The 22,384-nt window shown below is 42.0% G+C and overlaps 1 protein-coding gene across 2 annotated transcripts in view; it reads right to left on the bottom strand.

Annotated features, from left to right (window-relative positions):
* Positions 1–22,384, bottom strand: part of sertad2b (SERTA domain containing 2b) — a 46,871-nt gene that overhangs the window by 15,229 nt on the left and 9,258 nt on the right. The gene's annotated exons all lie outside the window — the stretch shown is intronic.

Below are 22,384 nucleotides of genomic sequence, written 5' to 3' on the forward strand. Positions count from 1 at the left end.
GCTACAGATCCTGATTGTCTAGTTTACCATATGACCAACTACATTGACTTATGTGGTATGTAGCAAAAAGAACCAGCCAACTAAGAAAAAGATGAACACCCGGAAAAGCACCCATTTTGTGAAAACCCCACAGGGATTGGCAGAAATGAACACGTTATTAACAAACAAACAAAGAACGTGGTAATAGTGATGAAACCTATATGATTCAGATGAACTGAGGGCACAAAATGAAAAAATATGTATTGACAAAATAAGTATTCCTACATCTTCCACTCTTGAAATTTGGGCACAAAGCTTAATCTGTCCTTATAGAATTGAAAGTGAAGAGAACAAGACACAAGTATTTATGGCCACAGTAAAAATACTGGATCAAACCAGGGTTCAAACTGAGGGGTCATGTGTACCATTTTGTGGATTTATGTCAAGTGATTTTACTTCAATTTGTACCAAAAAAAAAGAAAAAAAAAGCATAATATACAAGTTGTTTTTATGTATCTATGTTGGGACATTCAAAGTGAGATCAGAATTATTTATTCATTCATTCATTTTCTACAACTGCTTTATTCTGATTAAGTTTGTAGTGGATACGGAGCCTATCCCAGGAATATACCCTGGATGGGACACCAGGATTCTTTCAGTTCAATTTGCAGTAAAGCTCAGTAACCAGGCTAACTACGACCTGTCATTGTAGTAGACTAAGAACATACATATAGCTTAAATAAACTACCAATTTTAATTTATACTTTTAAATTGAGGGGTCATGTGCACCATCATGCTTTGTGAGTTTTCAATTGATTTTACATTAATTTGTAACAAAAATCACATAATAAAAGGTTGTTTTCTCTAAAAACATAGATCCACCGCCCATTATCTATGGTGGACTTTATGGAACCATGTTTTTGAGGGTACAGTTACAATGTGCCTTGGGCAACCAGATTCTACTTGTACAGTACAGAGTAGGTTAGTATGCCACCATGAGTTTTTGTTAGCCTACTTTTCATTTAATCCCCAAACCCCCCCACCCCATATTGGGTCTTGCCAATTCCCACCCACTAGCTAACTCTCCCCATCACATGACAACTGTACCAACTGGGGAGGGGAGGGCAAAAATGTTCCTTCTCCAAGACATCTGAAGCCAACCTCTGCATCTTTTTGAACCGCTGCTCATGCTGCGTCACAGGAAAGCGTAACAGATTTGGAGGAAAGCACAACCTGCCCTGTTCTGCATAAGTGAGCACACAGACACCTGCAAATGACTAGTGTTGCTCTGATCGGCAGGGGAGAGCCTGTAAAGCTATGCCTCCCACCCAGAGCATCACTTGGAAGCCTGTTTAGCCTACTTTTTAAAGTGTTGGATACCTATACTAGATATCAGTTCACTAGGTCCTCTATCATTGCCTAAAAATGCAATGTGGATTAAAAACAATGTGAAACTGGAACAATTGTTCATCCACTGATTACAAATGGAATAATGGCCCATAACCAAAGAATTTAAAATATATAGAAATAGAAACAGATCAGCATCTGTACACCTGTGGGTGACAGAGAGGGACATGTTTTAAAGACCTGGAGGTAGTATTGTTGGCCCTTCCAGTGGTTATGCAAATCTATGGAAGAATCACAAGCTGGTCAGAGAGCCACTGCTGGACCCTCAAAAGAGACTCTTAACCCACAACTGCTCAGCAGCAGGAATGGGTTGTATCTTGTCTCAATTGTATGTCTGCCAAAAATAATAAATGTAAATGAATGTGTGGCTGGTGTGTAGGTGGGTGTGTAAGTGGATGAATGGGTATGCCTGACCGTGGATGCCCCTAGATAAGACACTGACAGATTGACAGAAATGAACAGTGTAGACAGATACAATCAACTAAATCTGTAGTACTAGTCAGCTTTGAAGAAACATTCTTCCCACCCACTGAGTAGCAACTTCCTGTCCAGTCACTTTCTGCCCAATTTAAATGAGAGAGAAAGATTGTTTGCAAATGGAGCGCATTCAAGACAGTTGCTAATCTTCCCAGGAGTGGGCATGCCAGCAAATTCAGTCCACAAGGTCAGACAGTTTAATGCTCAGAGATATAAAGAAAAACCCAAGAGCTACATCATGTGACCTACAGGCCTCAGTAAGCACATTAATTTTTTATGTTCATGACAGCACAATCAGAAAAAGACTGAACAAGTATGGTTTTCATGGAAAGGGGCTAGGAAAAAGCCCATTCTCTCCAAAAAGAATATGGCAGCATGACAAATCGTAAAAGTCCTGGAACAATATCCTTTTTACTGATGAGATCAAGGTGGAGATGTATGGTCATCATGCACGGCACCATGTCTGGCAAAAACCAAACAGCACCTCATACCAACTGTCAAACATGGTGGTGGAAAGGTGGTGATTTGGGCTTGTTTTCAGCCACAGGATCTGGGAAACTTGCAGTAATTGAGACAACGATAAACCCCACTTTATACTAGAATATTCTTGAGACAAGTGTGAGGCCATCTCTCCAGCTGCTTAAGCTGGGCCGAAATTGTGTTATGCAACAAGTCAGTGATCCAAGCAACTCAACATCTGAATGGCTAAAGAAGGAAAAAAATTAAGATGTTGGAATGGCCAAGTCAAAGTGCAGACCTCATCCCCATTGAGATGCTGTAATGGGATCTTCATTGCATAATCTTCTGGGATCTTCTATGCATAAACGAATGCCCTCAAACATCAATTAACTGAAACAATGTACTAAAGAAGAGTGGACCAAATTGTCTCCAAAATTATGTTTACTTTAAATTTACTTCAAATTATTGTTCCTAACAGTGGTTCTAAATGTTACTAAATTATAGGGGGTACTAATTTTTTCCATCTGGTTTCAGAAAGTTGGTTTACAGTTCATTAAAAAAAAAAGACTACACACTGAAATCTGCTGCATTTTTTGTTGTCACCTGATGTTATTTGTTTGTTTATAGACCACAGAATTGGTCATTAGGCCTTGATAAATAAAAACATAGAAGTGAAGTAGGGTGTACTTTCTTTTTCCCATGAATGTATATGGCCAAATGTTTGTGGACACGTTACCATCCCACCCATATGTGTGTAACATCCCATTCCAGATTTAGTCCCCCTTTGCTATTATAATAACCTCCACTATTCTGGGAAGGCTTTCCACTAGATTTTGGAACGTGGGTGTGGGGATTTGCTTATTCAGCCACAAGAGCATTAGTGAGGTCAGGCACTGATGTCGAGCGAGAAGGCCTGAGATGCAGTCAGCATTCCAGGTCATCCCAAGGGTTTTCAATGGAGTTGAAGTCAGAGTTCTGTGCAGGCCACTGGAGTTCTTCCACTCCAATCTTGGTAAACCCTGTTTGTATAGACCTTTGTGCACAGGGGCATTGTCATGCTGGAACATGTTTGGGCCTCTTAGTTCCAGTGAAGGGAAATTGTAACGCTACAGCATATGAAGACATCCTATACAGTTGTGTGCTTTGTACTTTGTGGCAACAGTTTGGGGAAGGCCCACTAATGGGTGTCAACGTCAGGTGTCCATAAACATTTGGTTATATAGCGTAAATCTTTAAACATACATGAGTTGTACTCTTCAAGTTTTGGTATGTTAATTACGAATTTTAATTTCAATAGGAAAATGTATTTAAAAGGAAAGGTGTTATAATCTTACATAATTGGTTATTATATTGTAATACAGGGAGAAGACTAAATAAGGCAATCCTTTATTGCAAGTGGACTATGTGCTTCATCTACAAGGCCATAAATATAACTGAGCTGAGTCTCTGAGTCGTGGACAGTAAGACAATGTTGTATATTTACATTTATTCTTGTCAAATGCTTTTATCCAATTAAATTAAAAGTGGGGCAGAAAACAATCCAATCGAGGCTTTTAAGCAGCCTGTGTTGTTTCTCTGCTTGAGGAAAAAACTTCAAGGTGCCCAACTCACAAAATCTGAAATTAAAAGTCCAGGCACAAGGAGTGCTGCAACTCCCATCTGCAGAACCATGCAAAGCTCCATCGCCAGCAACAAGTCATAGCTTGCAAATCAGAGACAATGATTTGCTTATTTACCCCTTCATACTAGCCTCAAACCCACTGCCTGTCCTCTCTTTAAATTACAGGGACATGATAAAAATTGAGCAATCAAACCATTTTAATGGGAAAAGTATACTGTTCATACAAATGAGTTCAGCTGTTTGATACAGCATATAATTGCACTCAACCATACATAATACACATTCTGAATCAGTTGCATGTTAATTTACTTTATTCAGAACAGTTATACATAGTTCGCACAGTGTGAATCCAGCTTCACACTTGTATCTGCTGTTGAGGTGGTGAAAGCTACTGAATAGGCTTTTACTTTTTCTAGTATGTTCAGATTTAATGCAGCATGCTCAGCAGCTAACTGGTTAGTCATTCAGCAACCTCGGGTGAGAAAACACTGCTTGATGATAGAAATTAAGTTCTGCAATAATAGAGTAGCGTCACTTTGCTACAATATGTAAATATATCTTGAAATATATCTTTTAGTGCCAACACTACAAGTGTCAACAAGAAGTCCCTGCCAAAGACTTGTTTTAGAAGGGATATGAGCTGGTGTGAAGCTGAGTTTTTCTGCCCATCTCTCCATGTCATGAGTGAGGAGGAGAGTGGTGAGCAGAGGGGTGGTTCTAAATAAAGATTTCAGGTCAAAACAGGAAATGGCTCAGTGAGCAGTCAGGGCAGGAATGAGAAATGCTGGCTTTTGGGCGGCATCCACAACATCCCCTTTGTTTCCTTACACAACTAGAAACTATAGCCCTCTCTATCTCTACTATATTTCCTTCTCTATCTCTCTTACACATTATCTTACACAATATAATGCTGTTTGATCACTTACGCTACATTAATACACTCTCCCCACAAAACTGCCTGCGGACTGAACACTGCACGAATAGTGTGGGCAGCATGAGTCACCGTTAAATCATGAGCAACAGTTGGAATCCCAAAATAACATAATTCAGACTTGCTAATGTCAGCTACTATATTTAGAAAAAAAGGATTATTTAGAAATAAAAAATCCTGCTTGTGACTAGGATTTATTATATCACTGTACGTGAATGAACAATTGATTTATTTAAAGCTGAGGGTACTGTTATGCAAAAAAAAAAAAAAAAATGAGAGAGAAAACTGTACCAATCCAAAACAGATACAGAGTATCTGTGTCATTGAGAGCACTGCAAAATGACACTACCTAGAGCTCACCGTTTCACACATACATGTACGTACAACAAAGAGGCTGCTTGATTACAGTGCTCTTAATTACAGACCTCTTCAGGGTCTTGGTGAAAAAGCCACAGAGAGCCATGGTGCCAGCTATACTCTCCCTCCCACCATGTCTCCCCTCTGCTTCACACTTCCCCTCTCTGCTACCCTCTTTCTCTGCTCCACTTCACTCCCCCTCATCATTCTGTAGAGGGTACAAGGCACGCCTCGGCCCCCCTCATTATCTAATTTGGCTCATTAGCCATGCAGCCAAACATCAGCAGGGGGTGCCTGAGTGCGCTCTCTCATTTTAACATCATAATTAATAACGGCCTATCAATAAACAGCTGTGTGTTCCAGGCAGCAGCTCAGGGAGGTGGCATAGAGTAGGTGAGGAGTTAAAGCAGGTCTGTAATGCAATTCCAATTCAGTCTTTATTTATTTATTACCTGCCACAGTGTGCATCTGAAAGATTCTATATTCCAGGCTGCCAGGCAAGCATGGTGTAGGGCAAAACCCACACAGAACCATCGCCTGGATCAAGGAATCTACATGCCCACTCTGTTTCCACAGAATCCTACAGAACAGCCCTCTATCCCTCCCTCCCACCATCTATAACCGCCTGCCCTCTTTCAGCTGTCTGACTCTTACTGGACTCGCCTATCAGCGGAGCAATGACACAGACATGAATATAACAATTAATTTGCTGGTCATCTTGATTTAAGACAATGGCATTTTGACTGGAAAAAGAAATTGAAGGGTCTGTGGGGGTGGGGTGGCTTACGGGGGATGGGGGTATCTGACGAGGGGTTGGGGCAGGTGCTGTCTGGTTTGGGGGCAGAGTCCTACCCTGGATTTGAAACAGAGGAAAAGGGGTGGGGAGGATAGTGACTGTCCTTAAACAATAAGTGGTGTGTCCATGTAAAACAGGGGACAAAAGCACACTAAAAGGTGACACTACCCAATGTTTATATGCTCTAGGGTTCATTGGATAGTTTAGGGTTTTATTGAAACATTTTCTGTAAGGGTTATTTGGTTTGATAAAAGATGGAGGGACAAACAGAATCTTTTTAAAGAATGTAATACACATTTGTGTTTACAGAATATCTTATTTGTTCCACGGTGCTAAAAGAATGTCCACAAAATAACATTAATGTATTGAGTTTATTAGCTAGTATATTGGCTAGTGTATTAGTTGCACTATAGTTCAAGTGACAAGGGAGTTGGTTAAATTACCTAAAACTCTACAGTACAGGAACCAGTTTTACCCAAGGGGATCCCTTAAAGGTTATATGCAAAACCCTACAACAGAAAGTTTGCCTTTTAGAAATTATTCTGAGTAGAAACCATTCAGGAATCTAAGAATCATTAACAGCCAAAAGAACAAGAATATTTCAATCTTGAACTTAGTAAAATTGTCTAGAAATAGGTTCAATAATCGTATACATGGCTTCTTGTAATTTTAGGATAGAAAATACTAGATAAACCTGACTATATTCAAGATATTTTCACTTGTTAAGATGTCGTTTTTTTTGCAGTTGGAGGTGGCCAGGTTTATTTTAGGATGGCAGCTGCCACCCTGTGCCCTTTATGTGGCCACACCCCTGCATACAATTGAGGAAAGATATGGCAGGTAGCACAACATTCAGAAAAAAATATGTTGTCAAATATTGTGTAATCTAAAATGTGAGAATGTGATAATGAACATATAATAACTACCATGATGACAGTAAAATTGGCTTACTAGTGGAGCTCATAGTAGGACAGAAATCAAAAACCATATTATCTCAATATAATGGTGCCTAAACAGTAAATAAAGGGGAAGCCCAACACTGTGTATCAAACGACAGTTTATTCTGTTGTCATGGAGAGCATACACAACAATATTGATATGACACCAGATTTTAATACCCTTCTCCACGCAGACACACACACACATGAACATGTGCATAGACACAAATACATACACACCCGCCATCGCTGGAAGGAAACCAAGATCGTAATGGCTGTGGTTTTGGAAGTGGGCTCCATATGTGACAGGCCTCCATTCATCACCCTGTTTTTCCTTTTCATTTCACCTCTCCTGGATAGAGCTGAGAGCCATTGTAAAAGAGCTTCAGCCACATTTAATGAAAACAAACTTTTCATGAAGACAAACAAAAATGCAACAAAAGTGGGAAGGTCTAGCATTAAGAAGCAGATAAAAGGTTTTGGCTTTGGAAAGTTCCAGTTAAATCCTGCAGGAAAAAGGAGGAGCTTATTAAGAGTTGAATCAGCAGCTATGAATGTTCTTCCTGCAGAAAGATAAATGTTTAAAGAGATGTTGTACAGTAGAACAGAAAAGACTGTATGTGTCAGATGACGTTTCAGACTGTATACACATGAATATATACTGTATGTGTGAATGCAGTTCTGCATGGCACTCTGTCTAGTAGCAGTGGTTGATGTTAAAAAATATCTTATCATGATGCTTTGTGATTGTTAAAGTTTTTTCTGTTGCTGTTTTTTAAAATAATATATGAAAAGTAGATCAACAAATCTTTTTCTTTTGTTTAATTAATTATTAAACATGGAAAAGGAGAGAAAGTAAATATTTCAGCTGAAATATACTGCCTTCTTATCTGTTACTTGCTACAGTGAATAACAGTGGCATGAAGCAATGTTTAAAAAGTACTGACAATACCTGCTATATCTCTACATTATTTAATTTAATTTATAATATTAATATACAGTGTGTGTGTTAGTACTTAGCTGGTTAGTTAGTTAGATGCTTAATGTGTACTGTGCAGACAACTACAATAAAATACAATGGTATCATAATAGTGTAGATCACATTTTTAAGTATTATGTTATTATTATGTAGGTGTACTGTAAGTAGAGGTATCTAAGTACTAGATACATGTGAACAAACACAACCCACTATAAGCAAAACCTTTTCTGCTGCCCTTGTTAGACAAAAAACAGCCTGGTGAGTGTGATACATTCCAAAAGGCCTATTCATAGAAAATCGCACAGTCCCAAGCCTACACTTGGAAAGCACAGCAACTAGTTATACAGTTTTTGCTGATGGTAAATGCTCCTCTATCGAGACATGCTTTTCTCTTGAGCTGACTAATTCAATAAACATTCCATAGCTTGGACATTGCCCTGTCTTCAGTGCTGGAGACTGTTGTTTTTCCTGAGCTCCACTGGGGTATATCTCATTTGCCTGAGCCCGCATTAACTACAGGGTGTCCCAAAGGTCTAGATACATAGTGGAAATTAACACTTTTTAGCAGAATGTTTTCCAAAATGTTTCATACTTAGTTGATACATGGCAAGCCCAACACACGCAACACTGTTGCCAAACTGGGAGCCAAAGTTCGGAGAGACAACTTCATGTGTGTTTACAAAGAAACTGCAATCATGTAGAGGATGTTTTGTAAATAAAGTTACATTTAGCTAAAAAGTGTTAATTTCCCCTATGTATGGAGACTTTGGGGACACCCTGTGCTTATTTGAAAGGAAACAGCGGACAACAGACAGTCACACAGATCAAAGATTTATGAATATTAATAATTTCTAGATGTGCACAGTGGTGCCTAACTCAGACGGGAGTTGCTAGAGGTAGTATGATTGTTCACTAGTCTGCTCTTAGCCACCCAAATTCAGAGTATCAGATATGACAGATGGTGAAAGGGAAAACAGCAGGATACGCATGAAGCAAGATCAAATAACATGGTGAAAAAGAACTCAAGAAAAAGCAATCATTTTGGTATTTAGTGCTTCTGCAAACTATCAACCCCTTGTTAAAATGTCAGTTGTTATTCCAAACTGTGGTCTCCTCAAGAATGTCTCTAATACAATTTTTTGGAATCCTACTGTTTTTTATTTTACTTTCTATTGTTATTTTGGTATTTTCTGCTTCCCAGCAACTGTTGTCTACTTAATGGATGCAAATTTTGCTCTGGTTAAAGTGCTTTGTAAAGCAAAAATTAAAGCATTGATGTCAAACACAACTGGGCATTTAAGATTGTTGAGAGTGAAGAACAGATCTTGTCAAGATATATATCTTACTGCTGTCACATATTATGATACAGGCATAAGAACATGTTATACTTTTAATTAAAAAGATCGAACCTCACAGGGGTATCAAACTTGAAATTAAAAACAATTTAATCGTTTTGTGATCAACATGCAGCTCGGAAATCGCTGTACTAACATGTAAAAGCAGGGTTGAAGAAACCATATAAATCTAACTAAAGTCAAATTTAGAATAAATCCCAACTTGGTTGAGGGCACCCCCATCTTATATATATATATATATATATATATATATATATATATATATATATATATATATATATATATAAACTACAACATTACACTAGTTAGCTGTAGGTTTAAACATCTAAGCATTTAGGCATTTTTTGCATATAACAGGCATAGGATGCTGAGCCTGCATAAGTATCCAATAACTAAAAATAGATCAAATAAATATGTATTTTCAAGAATGCCTGAGCCAGCTATATTGAGGAAAAATTTAGAAAAAAAATGTCCAATGCAAACAGCAATTAGCAAGAGAACAGAAAAAAAAATAACTGCAGGGTTTTGTAATTTAATTGTTCTAATTATCTGCCACTCTGTTAAGACAATTGTTCCAGTTTGTACTCATCCCCCAGAAGCTGGAAAAAATGTATGAAAAAAGGTTTCATAATTTTTTTGCATAAGAAGCCAATAAGGATGTACTATGCCATGTTTCCTATTATGTTATTATAAAATGTGACATGGGCCCAGATGCAGTGATTGTTTTGTAATTCTGGCCAACAGATGAATAAATACTGCTGTCAAAAAATGTTCAGCATTTTTTCATCATTTATACCACTAATTAGACATAGTTTAAAATCAAACTGCCTTCGAATAATTATTTTATACTAAAATTGTTCTATCAGCAAAATAATTAGAGTAACCTCACATTGTGCGTTCAAGATTTAAAAAATGGACAATGCATGTTTCTCCTTTCTCAGACAAAAAGCATGCCATATTGGCCTTTCTTTGAACGAGTGATGAATCTTTGTATATGGAGCCCTGTGATGGACTGATTCCCCATGCAGGGTGTATTCCTGCCTTGCGCCTAGTGTTCCTCTTCCAAAAATCTGATGCCTACCCAGCATCTCAAACACAAATATTGATTCTCAGTACCGGAGTGATGCATGCCTTAAAAACCAAAAGTTTCACGGTGTTCCGGTGTGCACAATTCCCGGACACTCATCCAGAAAAAGGAGACCCCTATGGTGTGAGCATGCATGCAGTCTGATGCGGCTGTGACCAGCAGCTACTACAACACGCAGCTCAAAACAGCAGAATGATTTACTTTCACACCCTGAATTCTCCAAACTACACTGTACACTGAAAACGCAAGTAACCAATTGTAAGTAAGCAATCCTGACATCCTCATCTGCCACTGTTACACCGACATACAAGTGCAAAATAGAAAGCCCAAGTAAAGTTTACAGGGTACCTCTGTCAGTAAGTTCTCTGCATGTATTGCTGTAATATTTTAATTCATGTCCACACTTAAATTATTAATACTACCTTCTTTCACAAAATTACAAGTGCAGTCTAGTCAAAATATTAGCACAGCATCAGGATGAACCTTAGAATGGAAACCTTTAGTTTATCTTAACAATTTTAATTTAGATATAATAGAAACAATCTTTGTAATTTAGAGATCATATTCAGGGTATTTTAACCAAAAACAAAAGACAAACAATTAGACTCACAGTACCCTTGAACTTAATAAAGTGTATAAATCTTCTTGGACAGCTAATTCTAATTATATGTACAGACTGGCATTAGGATCAATTTTCTAAATTTTCCATATAAAACTGATACGAGGAGCATTACACACAAACTCAATGACTTGTTGTCACATAACCTGTGTGTTAAACTGGTTAGTTTAGTTGGCTACACTGTAAGCTAGCTAGTTGTGGTGGCTCAATGGTCAAGGCATTGAGTTACAGATCATTTAGCTGTGTATTCAAATCCCAGCCCTGACAAGCTGCCATGGTTGGGTCCTTGAGCAAGATCCTTAACCTTCATAGTTATCAACTGTAAGTAGTGTTATTTAAAAAGCATCAGCTAAATGAGAAAATGTACTGGATTGTGTGTTATTTTATATGCAATATATTACAGTATTTTCTGTAAATATGTATTACAGTTGTTTACCCTCCTGTCAATAAAATTTACTGTCAAATTTTTACAGTGTAATGTTGTGATAAAAAAAATTATTTATTAATAAATTAATAAACTATTAATGATTAATAAAAAAAATTGTGACAAATGTCAGCTAGTTAGCTAGGGCTAGGTTAGTGATATTAAACTATTTGAGAAGGCAGAAAGACGTGGGCTTTTTAAACTTGCACATTCATGTATAGCTCATAAGTCAGTCATGGAGGGTTTATAATGAAGAAGCTGTAGAGATGTGTCACAGCTCGGTCTGATCATAACTCAAATTCCCAGGATGCAATACTCACTTCCCAGGCACGCATGTGCTCCCCATCCCCGGAGTTCTGATCAGACACACCTGGCACCAATCACACACTAGTACTTAGAGAAGACAGCCACCGAGAATCGGCGCGAAGTATACGCTCAGTAGCCTAGTTTGCTGCGTTACCAAGCCGATCTAGTTCGTTGTTTCTTATAATCCTCGACCCTCGCTTCCTGTCTCGACTACGCTTTCTGGATATCCCCATTTGTATTGTTCGCCCGATCGCTTGACCCTTGCTGACTCTACGAATACGCTTCCTGAACTTCCCGATCCTACTCTGTTCACCCGCCTCCCACTCCTGCTTCCGTACCATCTCAGGGTTGGTGACAGAATACTTCGCCTATTAATGGAGGCAGCGGGAAATCGTTGGCCGAACGCCATCGAGGGACATGGCCGGATGCTTAGCGAACATGATCACCGTCTCGCCTACCTAACTGAGCAGGTAGCTCGGTTAAATCAAGCTGCGCAGTCTGCTACGGTGCCGACCCCACGCTTCCCTCCCACTCCAGCGCCGGAGAAGTATGATGGAGATCCCGCACGCTGCCGGGGTTTTTTACTCCAGTGCTCCGTGTTTTTTTCCACGTACCCAGACATGACGGAGAGTCAGAAGATCATCCACTTCATGGAACTTTCAACCGGGAAAGCTCTCCTCTGGGCTACCGCGGAATGGGAACAGGAAGGGAACCGTATCAGCACGTTTGAGCAGCTGACATCACGCTTCCGCACGGTATTCGATCACTCTCCAGACGGCCGGGAGACTGGGGAGGACTTATTGTCCATGGCGCAGGGATCACGGAGTGTGGCGGATTACGCCCTCGAATTTCGCACTGTCGCCGACCAGAGCGGATGGAATCAAACCGCTCTAAAAGCCATGTTTCGCCGGGGATTAAATGCTGACATCTTAATGGAGCTGGCGTGCCGCGATGTCCTTTTGACCCTCGACTCACTCATCAACGTAGCTATCCGCCTGGATCGTCTACTACGTAGCCGCCGCCCCGGACGCAGTGAGGCGGAAGCACTGACACCTGTGCACTCTAGTGAACCCATGCAGCTGGGACAGACTCGGGTGAGCACGCAGGAAAGAGAACGACGGCGCTGTGAACACCGTTGTTTCTACTGCGGTGAGAAGGGCCACTTCGTGCCACAATGCCCTCTCAAGCAGGGCTCTACCCGAGGGGAAGCCAAAGCTGACAGACCACTTCAGGCAGGGGTGAGTTCCGAACCCATTACCCAGCACTCTGTTCAGTCTGCCTTCGTATTGCCCGTTATAGTGGGTTACTCAAGTTTTTCCTGTGTTTTAGAAGCACTGATCGACTCGGGAGCGGCGGGGAATTTCATTAGCCAAGAGACCTTACGCCAATATAACATCCCCGTTCATCCTCTCTGCACCCCCCGCCGTGTCCAAGCCATTGATGGGGCCCCCATAGGAGATGGCATAATCACCCACTGCACCAAACCTGTTAACCTCCGAACCAGCGCCCTTCATCAGGAGAAGATCACGTTCCATGTCATAGTGACGGCTCGGCACCCAGTGGTTCTCGGTCTCCCTTGGCTCGAACATCACAATGCCCAAATTTCATGGAACCAAAGGGAAATCACGTGCTGGTCAGCTCACTGTATTAATCACTGTCTTCAAGTCCCGGTGATCTCCGTAGCATCCACCTCCATTGAAAGCCCAGATAAGGCAGATAACGTTCAGATCCCCAGTGTTTACCACGACCTCATAGAGGTATTCAGTAGGAAGAAGGCGAGCGGACTACCTCCCCACCATGATTACGACTGCGCTACTGATTTGCTCCCAGGCACTACACCACCATGAGGGAGGGTCTACCCGTTAACGATCACTGAGCAAAAAGCCATGGAAGAGTACATTCAGGAGGCGTTGCACCAAGGGTATATACGACCATCCACTTCTCCAGCATCCGCGGGATTTTTCTTCGTGGAGAAGAAGGGAGGAGGTTTACGACCGTGCATCGACTACCGAGGACTAAACCAATGTTGCATCAAGTACCGCTACCCACTCCCTCTAGTACCAGCCACTCTGGAACAATTACGCACGGCCACCATCTTCACGAAACTGGACTTGCACAGTGCATACAACCTGGTCCGGATCCGAGAGGGAGATGAATGGAAGACTGGGTTCAGCACAACTTCAGGCTACTGCGAGTATCAGGTCATGCCGTATGGGCTTTCTAACGCCCCCTCGGTCTTCCAATGTTTAATTAACGATGTGTTACGTGACATGCTGGGACGCCATGTGATCGCCTACATCGACGACATACTGATATACTCTGACTCCCGGGAAGAACATGTTCACCACGTTCGCCGAGTGCTACAGCGACTGCTCCGTCACCGGCTATATGTGAAAGCCGAGAAGTGTGAATTCCATAAAACCACCATCACATTTCTGGGATACGTCATCAGCCCCGAGGGAATCTCCATGGACCAAGAAAAGGTCCAGGCGGTAGTAAGCTGGCCCACACCCACGACGATCAAGGAACTACAGAGGTTTCTGGGGTTTGCAAACTTCTACAGGAGATTTATCAGGAATTTCAGTGCCGTCGCCAACCCCCTCACATCCCCGCTAAAAGGGAAACCCAAACGTCTGGCATGGAATTCAACTGCCCAATCCGCCTTCGACAAGCTCAAGAAAGCCTTCACCACTGCACCCCTCATCAAACATCCAGACCCATCCAGACCGTTTATAGTGGAGGTGGACGCATCAGAAACCGGGGTAGGAGCCATTCTGTCCCAAGGATTTGGAGAAAAGCCAAAACTTCACCCGGTGGCCTTCTTCTCGCGAAAGCTTTCCCCAGCCGAGAGAAACTACGATGTGGGGAATTGGGAACTCTTGGCAGTTAAGTTAGCGCTGGAAGAGTGGAGACACTGGTTACACATCCATTTGTCATCTTCACGGACCATAAGAACCTGGAGTACCTTCGCACTTCAAAGCGACTCACACCCCGCCAGGCCCGATGGGCCCTATTCTTCACTAGATTTCAATTCATGTTATCCTACAGACCCGGGTCCAAGAACACAAAAGCGGATGCTCTGTCTCGTCTTGATCAGACAGAACGGGTCAACGAGCAGGAGGAGTACATCATTCGTCCTTCATGTGTTATCAGTGCGCTAGAGTGGGAGCTGGACGCGGAACTAGAGCAGATTCTCCAGTCCCAAGTACCTGTAAAGTGTCCTCCTAACAAACTCTTCGTACCCGAAGAGCACCGCCAAGAACTCATCATCTGGGCACACACGGTACTCGGTACGGGACATCCTGGAACACAACGCACACACCATCTCCTGGAAGAGAAATACTGGTGGCCCAATATGATAGGAGACATACACAAGGTGGTGAAGTCCTGTTCATCGTGCGCACAGAGTAAAGTACCTCGGACCCTCCCCGCTGGGAGGCTCAAGCCCTTACCTATCCCCGAACGCCCATGGTCACACATATCTGTAGATTTCGTAACAGACCTGCCTAGATCCCAAGGAGATACCACAATTCTAGTCGCACTGGACCGGTTCTCCAAGTCCGTACGTTTCATTCCCTTACCCGCTCTCCCCACTGCATTCAGGACAGCTGAACTTCTATTCCAGCATGTGGTCAGGTATTACGGCATTCCTGAGGAGATTGTCAGTGACAGGGGCCCACAGTTTACCTCCAGAGTGTGGTCCAGCTTCATGACGAAGATGGGAGTGACAGTGAATCTCACCTCCGGTTATCACCCACAAGCCAATGGGCAAACCGAATGAGTCAATCAGGAACTGGGACGATTCCCCCGTACTTTTTGTGCCAATAACCCAGAGGATTGGAGCAAGTTCTTGCCATGGGCCGAGTACGCCCAGAACTCACTACGTCATTCGGCTACCAATCTCACCCCCTTCCAGTGCGTGCTCGGTTACCAACCCCCCTCTGTTCCCGTGGAACGCAACTCCCACCGCAGCTCCGGCCATTGACCACTGGTTCCAACGTAGTGAGCGTGTCTGGGCGGACACCCACCGACGCCTGAGGGAGGCCTCAGACATGTACAAACACAAAGCAGATCGCCGCCGCAAGGAACACCCTGATTACCAACCCGGCGATCGGGGGTGGTTGTCCACAAAAGGCTTGAGACAAGCGCATGGCTGTAAAAAACTAGCACCGAGGTACATGGGACCATTCAAGATTCTCAAACGAGTCAATGACGTCACCTACCGTCTGGAACTGCCACGACACAGTCGCATCTCCCCTTCATTCCACGTATCACGTCTCAAACCTGTTGTCAACGGTCCTCTAGCCACTGAAGTACCAGCTGAAACTCCCCCGACCCCTCTGGAGATTGATGGACAACCGGCTTACCGCGTCAGGAACATCCTCAACTCGAGACACAGGAGGTTCAAGCTGGAGTATTTGGTTGAGTGGGAGGGTTACGGACCTGAGGAACAGTGCTGGGTTCCCAGGCAGGATATACTTGATCCACAGCTTACCAAGGACTTTCACACAACTCATCCTCATCTCCCAGGTCCACGACCCCGGGGGAGGCCAAGAAAGAACTCTGCTCCCGGAGTGAGCCCTTTGGGGGGGGGGGGGGGGGGGGGGGGGGGTTCTGTCACAGCTCGGTCTGATCATAACTCAAATTCCCAGGATGCAATACTCACTTCCCAGGCACGCATGCGCTCCCCATCCCCGGAGTTCTGATCAGACACACCTGGCACCAATCACACACTAGTACTTAGAGAAGACAGCCACCGCGAATCGGCGTGAAGTATACGCTCAGTAGCCTAGTTTGCTGCGTTACCAAGCCGATCTAGTTCGTTGTTTCTTATAATCCTCGACCCTCGCTTCCTGTCTCGACTACGCTTTCTGGATATCCCCATTTGTATTATTCGCCCGATCGCTTGACCCTTGCTGACTCTACGACTACGCTTCCTGAACTTCCCGATCCTACTCTGTTCACCCGCCTCCTGCTCCTGCTTCCGTACCGTCTCAAGGTTGGTGACAAGATGTTTCTAAGCCATTTTTAAGTGTTTCTTAGGCATTTAAAAACATATTAAATGTAAATTTCAAAACACTATTCAAAATTGTTAAAATGCTGTGTTCCAGTGTACTGTGTGTAAAAACCTTTCTGTGTACAAGAACAAAATTCTCTTTGGTAATTGCACATATACTATTGATGCTGTAGATAGAGATTACACTGGAAATGTTCTATACTGATAATATTACAGATTCCTGAACCCAGGCCAGTGTACAAGCATGCCCCTAAATGTTTTTCCTTTTTTCTTCTTCTTTTTTTTTAAGAAAAGTAAAACAACTATACTATGTCATTACCATCTACACCTACATTATAGCATGATATCAATTGAAGGATATACTGTCCCTCGTTAATTGAACCTGTTCTGCCTTTTACAGGCACTGAGCCAGTTTTTGCCTCACCTCACCTCCCTTTTTTCCTCTGTTGAAACACTGTATCATATACAGTTTCAAAAAGACACAAACAAACATTTATCCCCCCATGACAATCTTCTTTCTGCTTAACTGGCTCAAGCCTCTCGCTGCTTCACACTAGACATTTATTTATTTTTTTTTAAAAGAAAAGAAAAAAGATTTCTCCTCTGATCTCTGTCCGCTGGCCAGCCACTGTTTCCCTCTCAATCTGCCTCACGTTCCTCCTTCACAGTATGCCATCAGAAAGCCTTCCGCCCCCTCCACCTCTCTCTCTCTCTCTCTCTCTCTCTCTCTCTCTCTCACTCTTTAGAAGCGCTCGATCTGTGTGTTGCCTTCAGGGCTTCTCCGGCAAAGAGAAAGAAAAGGCTTCAGCCCTCACAGCTGTTCCCAATGCTTTAGTCCTTATTGCTCAGCAACCGAGAAGAAAACAAAAGCACACCCCCTCCTCTGTCCCCTCCCTCCTGCACTCTATGAACCATTCCCCCTGCCCCAGCACCCACATACGCACACACATACACGCCCCAACCCTGTCCCCTAACCCTTTAGACCCCCTCCCACCCACACCACCCTCATACTCAAACATCAAGTCCTTTGTCCACAATCACTTGGCAAAATATATATTGTGCAGTAACAGTGCTTGCTACTATAAATAAACTGCAACAACAAAACAGATAATCAAGAAACACACTATCTATCTTAATTGACTGTTTTATAAGTGTCCTTATTTCCTGTGACCTTTTGGATATAGACGAGAGCATTCAGTTTGGTCAGCTTACTCAAGAATGAATACATAGAGCTGTCTGTATCGGAGAGGATGAGAATTGTTGCCTGGTTATGCTGAAACAACAGGTACAGCAATATTATATGTACACAAAGATTTTGTACAAATCATATTATAATCATATTTTAATATGCAACCCATTGGATAACTGGGTTGAAATAAACCAATAATGTTTGTTGTGCTCAATCAGGCAAAAAGAAGGCTAATAATAGAGGGAGACAGGCAGACACAGTGCCTGTATGCCTGAGAGAGCGAGCGAGCGAGAGAGAGAGAGAGAGAGAGAGAGAGAGAGAGAGAGAGAGAGAGAGAGAGAGAATCAGTCAATATGTGTCAGAGAGAGGATTGGGTAAATCAGACAGGGAGAGAGACAAAATAAGAGAAAAAGAATGGAGACTCAGACAGAGAGAGAGAGAGAGAGAGAGAGAGAGTCAATATGTGTATTAGAGACTGAGATAGATGGGGTTGAGCCACACAAGGAGAGAAGGAGAGACACAGAATGAGAGAAAGAAGGAGACTCAGAGAGAGAGAGAGAGAGAGAGAGAGAGAGAGAGAGAGAAAGAGAAAGAGAGAGGAGTAAATGTATGAGAGAGCTAGAGAGGAGCAGCTGGCCATCAGTGAGCTCTGTTCTCACAGCATCTGTGGCTGGCTGTGACTCCCAGCAGCTCTCTTTTCTGTTTCATGCACTTTGAATTCCTAGATGTTTAGCAGAATTAGATAGAGAGACAGATAGGAAGATCTCCATCACATAACCGCTCTGCACTCATGTTCATTACAGCCAACAGACAATAGGGAAGCACGAAGCCTTTCAGCTGATTCGATACGTCTTGCCTCTGCCAGCCACAATCTTGGCTGTATCCTTTCTAGCACTGGTGGCAGGCTGGAGGCGTGGAGCTCATCTGGCACATGGTCCCTCTTGCTCACTCTTATTTTCATCTAGCCATTCTGTCCCTCGCTCATTATAGTGTTGGGCAGGTTGGATTATAAATCAAGCATCTGTTTGGCAAATCAGAGGTGTGTGAATGCCACACCTCTCACTGAGACAGCTGGAGTGCTTTATGCCACGTTATGTCACATTGGGCCTCACATGAACTAATAATAGCACACACTTCCATAGAGGGAGCCATTGCTGAGCCAAATTGATGTGCCTATTCATATGCTAGAGTGTTAACGTGACATATTTGAGCTATATGAAATCAACAAATTGAGCAAATTACACCAAGTACAGTTGCAATCAAAAGTATTCTACCCCATTGCAAATCAGGCTTACTGCTAAAATTTACAGATTTTCAGCTGTTTGCAATGAACAAATCAAACAAAGGCAATTGAAATAGTTCAATACAGCGAATGCTTCAAGTGGTTTCCAAATTCAACTGAAAATGCAACTTATAATGACTTCTCCAGTCTCAAAATTATTCAAACCCAAGAATAGAATCCCTCACAACAGCACAAACATACAAAAGAGGTCTCAAGCACACCTGATGCAACTAATCAAGGGCTTTATTAGTTGCACCAGGTATGCTTGAGCTGGAACACATGAAATACCTGAACTGGCTAAGGGCAGAAAGTGTATGAAATACCTGGATGGGGCAGAAAAAGGAAGCTATCAATGACTGCAACCAGATTTCTGAGAAGGCAGGTTGTGAAAAACCCTGCAAAAGTGACTGCAAAAGACCTGCAGCAAGACTTGGTGGCAACAGGCAGTGAGGTTTCAGTGAGCACAGTAAGGTGCGTACTAAACACAGGTTTCCATGCCAGAACTCCAAGACACCAGTATTGACCCAAAAGCACAAGAAAAGTCGGCTCAAAATCATATAAATAAGCCACAGAAATTTTAGGATTCTGTTCTGTGGAGCGATGAAACAAAACTGGAACATTTCGGCACGATGGATCAGCGGTATGTCTGGAGGAAGAAGAATGAAGAAAGAACACTCTGTCTACAGTCAAGCATGGTGGTGGCTCGGTGATGCTCTGGGGCTGCTTTGCATCCTCCAGCATTGGAAACCTGCAGCGTGTGGAAGGCAAGATGGATTCATTGAAGTATCAGGAAATCCTTGGAGAAAACTTCATGCTGTCTGTGAGGAAGCTGAAGCTTGGGCGTCATTGGACCTTCCAACAGGACAATGATCCAAAGCATACCTCAAATTCCACCAAGGCTTGGTTGCAGAAGAAGTCCTGGAAGATTCTACAGGGCCATCTGGTGGGATTTGAAGAAGGTGTTGGCAGCACACCAAGAATATTACTGAACTGGAGGCCATTGCTCATGAGGAATGGGCTAAGATCCTTCAGGAACGTTGCCAGAAGCTATGCATCTTGTTTGTAGCAGGTCATAACAGCAAAAGGGTGCTTTACTAAGTACTAAAGATGCTTGCCATAGGATTGTCAAAAGTACAGTACCAAGTCGGTACTAAAAAGAAAAAAGTTGACGGTACCAGATTTTCATAAGTAGTACTGACAGGTAGTCAGTCAGGAACTTTTCATGGGTGCACTGTGCAACAAGAAGATATTGGAGCCAAAGCAGCAACAGCTCCGCCAGGGCTGCGTCCGAAACCGCATACTTACCTACTATATGGTAGGCGAAATACATGTATTTCTCTCAGACGCTTGTGTAGCTGTTACCGATAAGTGTGAAAAAGCCACACCCCTCATATTTATGTGCTGATAGATTAACCATACTTTCAGGAAGAGCCGCTGTTTAACCGCAGTATTTATTCAAGCAGTTCAAGCAGGTGATTTTAAAATGATGGTAGGAGTTTCATTAAGAATGTTGTAGTATAGTTTAATTTGTGTGTATTATTGCAAGAAAACATTCTCATTTTTGCTTATTTAATGGTTAGCATATGTATGCTTAATGCTAATACGGTCAGGAGTCCTTATTAACCATTTAATGCTTTAACTTTTATTGGGGTAAAATAAATTGGAGGACATGACGGGGTTTACTAATTTTACACATCAGAGGCTTTTTGATGACCTATATATCTGAAATTTATGTGTTAGAAAATAATAGATGTGTGGCTAGCACGGTTTATGTTTTTAATATCAGTCAGAAAAACATTTCTATTCTTGTCTGGATAACTCTAGTAGCTTTAATAATGAAATACTTGAAGTATACAGAATGGCATTTGTAAAAATACATTTTATATTGATATTTAACATTATTAATCAAATAGGGTGTTGTTCAATTAGCATGTTTTTGTGTTTCGCTTTGGTACCGAAATTACTACAGAGTACCGTGGAATTTTACTGATATTGGTACAGACTACTTTAAATTTTGGTACTGTGACAACCCTAGCTTGCCATGAAGGGATTGAATAATTTTGAAACTGGAGAAATCATTATAAGTTGCATTTTCAGTTGAAACTGGGGAAACCACTTGAAGCATTCGTTGTGTTGAACTATTTCAATTGCTTTTGTTTGATTTGTTCATTGCAAACAGCTGAAAGTTTGTAAATTTTGACAATAAACCTGATTTGCAATAATTTTAATTGCAACTGTAGTTGGTGGTGTTTGAACGATCAGGTCAAGAACAATAAACGTACATGAAGAAATAGTAAAATAACCTCACTCTTCAACTGTCAAGACAAAGAGACTTCTTTTGGCTTTTTTTGGAAAAACACAGTGATTAGCCAGGCTCACGCAGGCAGGAGTCTAGGAGTCGGCACATTGCGGTGTGATGATGGGGAGTTTTATAATAAGGGTGGAGCAGACTCAACTCCACTCCATACACATAATGAGGGGCTTGGAGAAGAAGGCCAGCCATGAGAGAATGTGCCCTTTATTCCTGCTGCTTGTCGCCTGACTGCAGCCTCTGTTCACCAGGCCTGGCACACATTTATGATACAAGGCACCAAACCAGCACTAGCTATGTGTCTCTTACTACAATGCCGGGCTCAGCTGCTAAAAAAACAAGGAACGCTGGAAAATGGAGATGCAGCTGCCAATCCGCAGCTAATTGCCATTATGGTGCAGACACAGTCACCAATGACAGACACCAGAGTGATCACATATTTCTGTGAGTTAACTGATTATTAACAGGAATGATCCTTGTTTATTCAGCTATATTCACTTAAGTAAAGTTGTGAAAAATGGCTACTTTTACTGTAATAATACTCATATTTGTAAAGAAATGTATTCTTTTCACTACCCACCAGTTACTTTAGTTTTTTGATATTTTATTATGTATTGTTTTCTTTTCCATCTTCATAGCAGCTGATTATATCTTCAAGTGCTCAATTCCTACAGCTGATTTTATTAGTATTAATAATGAGCATAATTAATACTAATAATGTAATGACACTAAGCAGACATCAAAGATATAATGCCAACCCTGTCCAATTAATTATTATCCCCCAGTCCATTTGTAAAATGTTATACTTGAGCACACTGTAAAGACTAAGACTGATATCTGGTATTCACCT

This window comes from Ictalurus punctatus, chromosome 3 (genome assembly GCF_001660625.3).
Source record: "Ictalurus punctatus breed USDA103 chromosome 3, Coco_2.0, whole genome shotgun sequence".
NCBI lineage: Eukaryota > Metazoa > Chordata > Actinopteri > Siluriformes > Ictaluridae > Ictalurus > Ictalurus punctatus.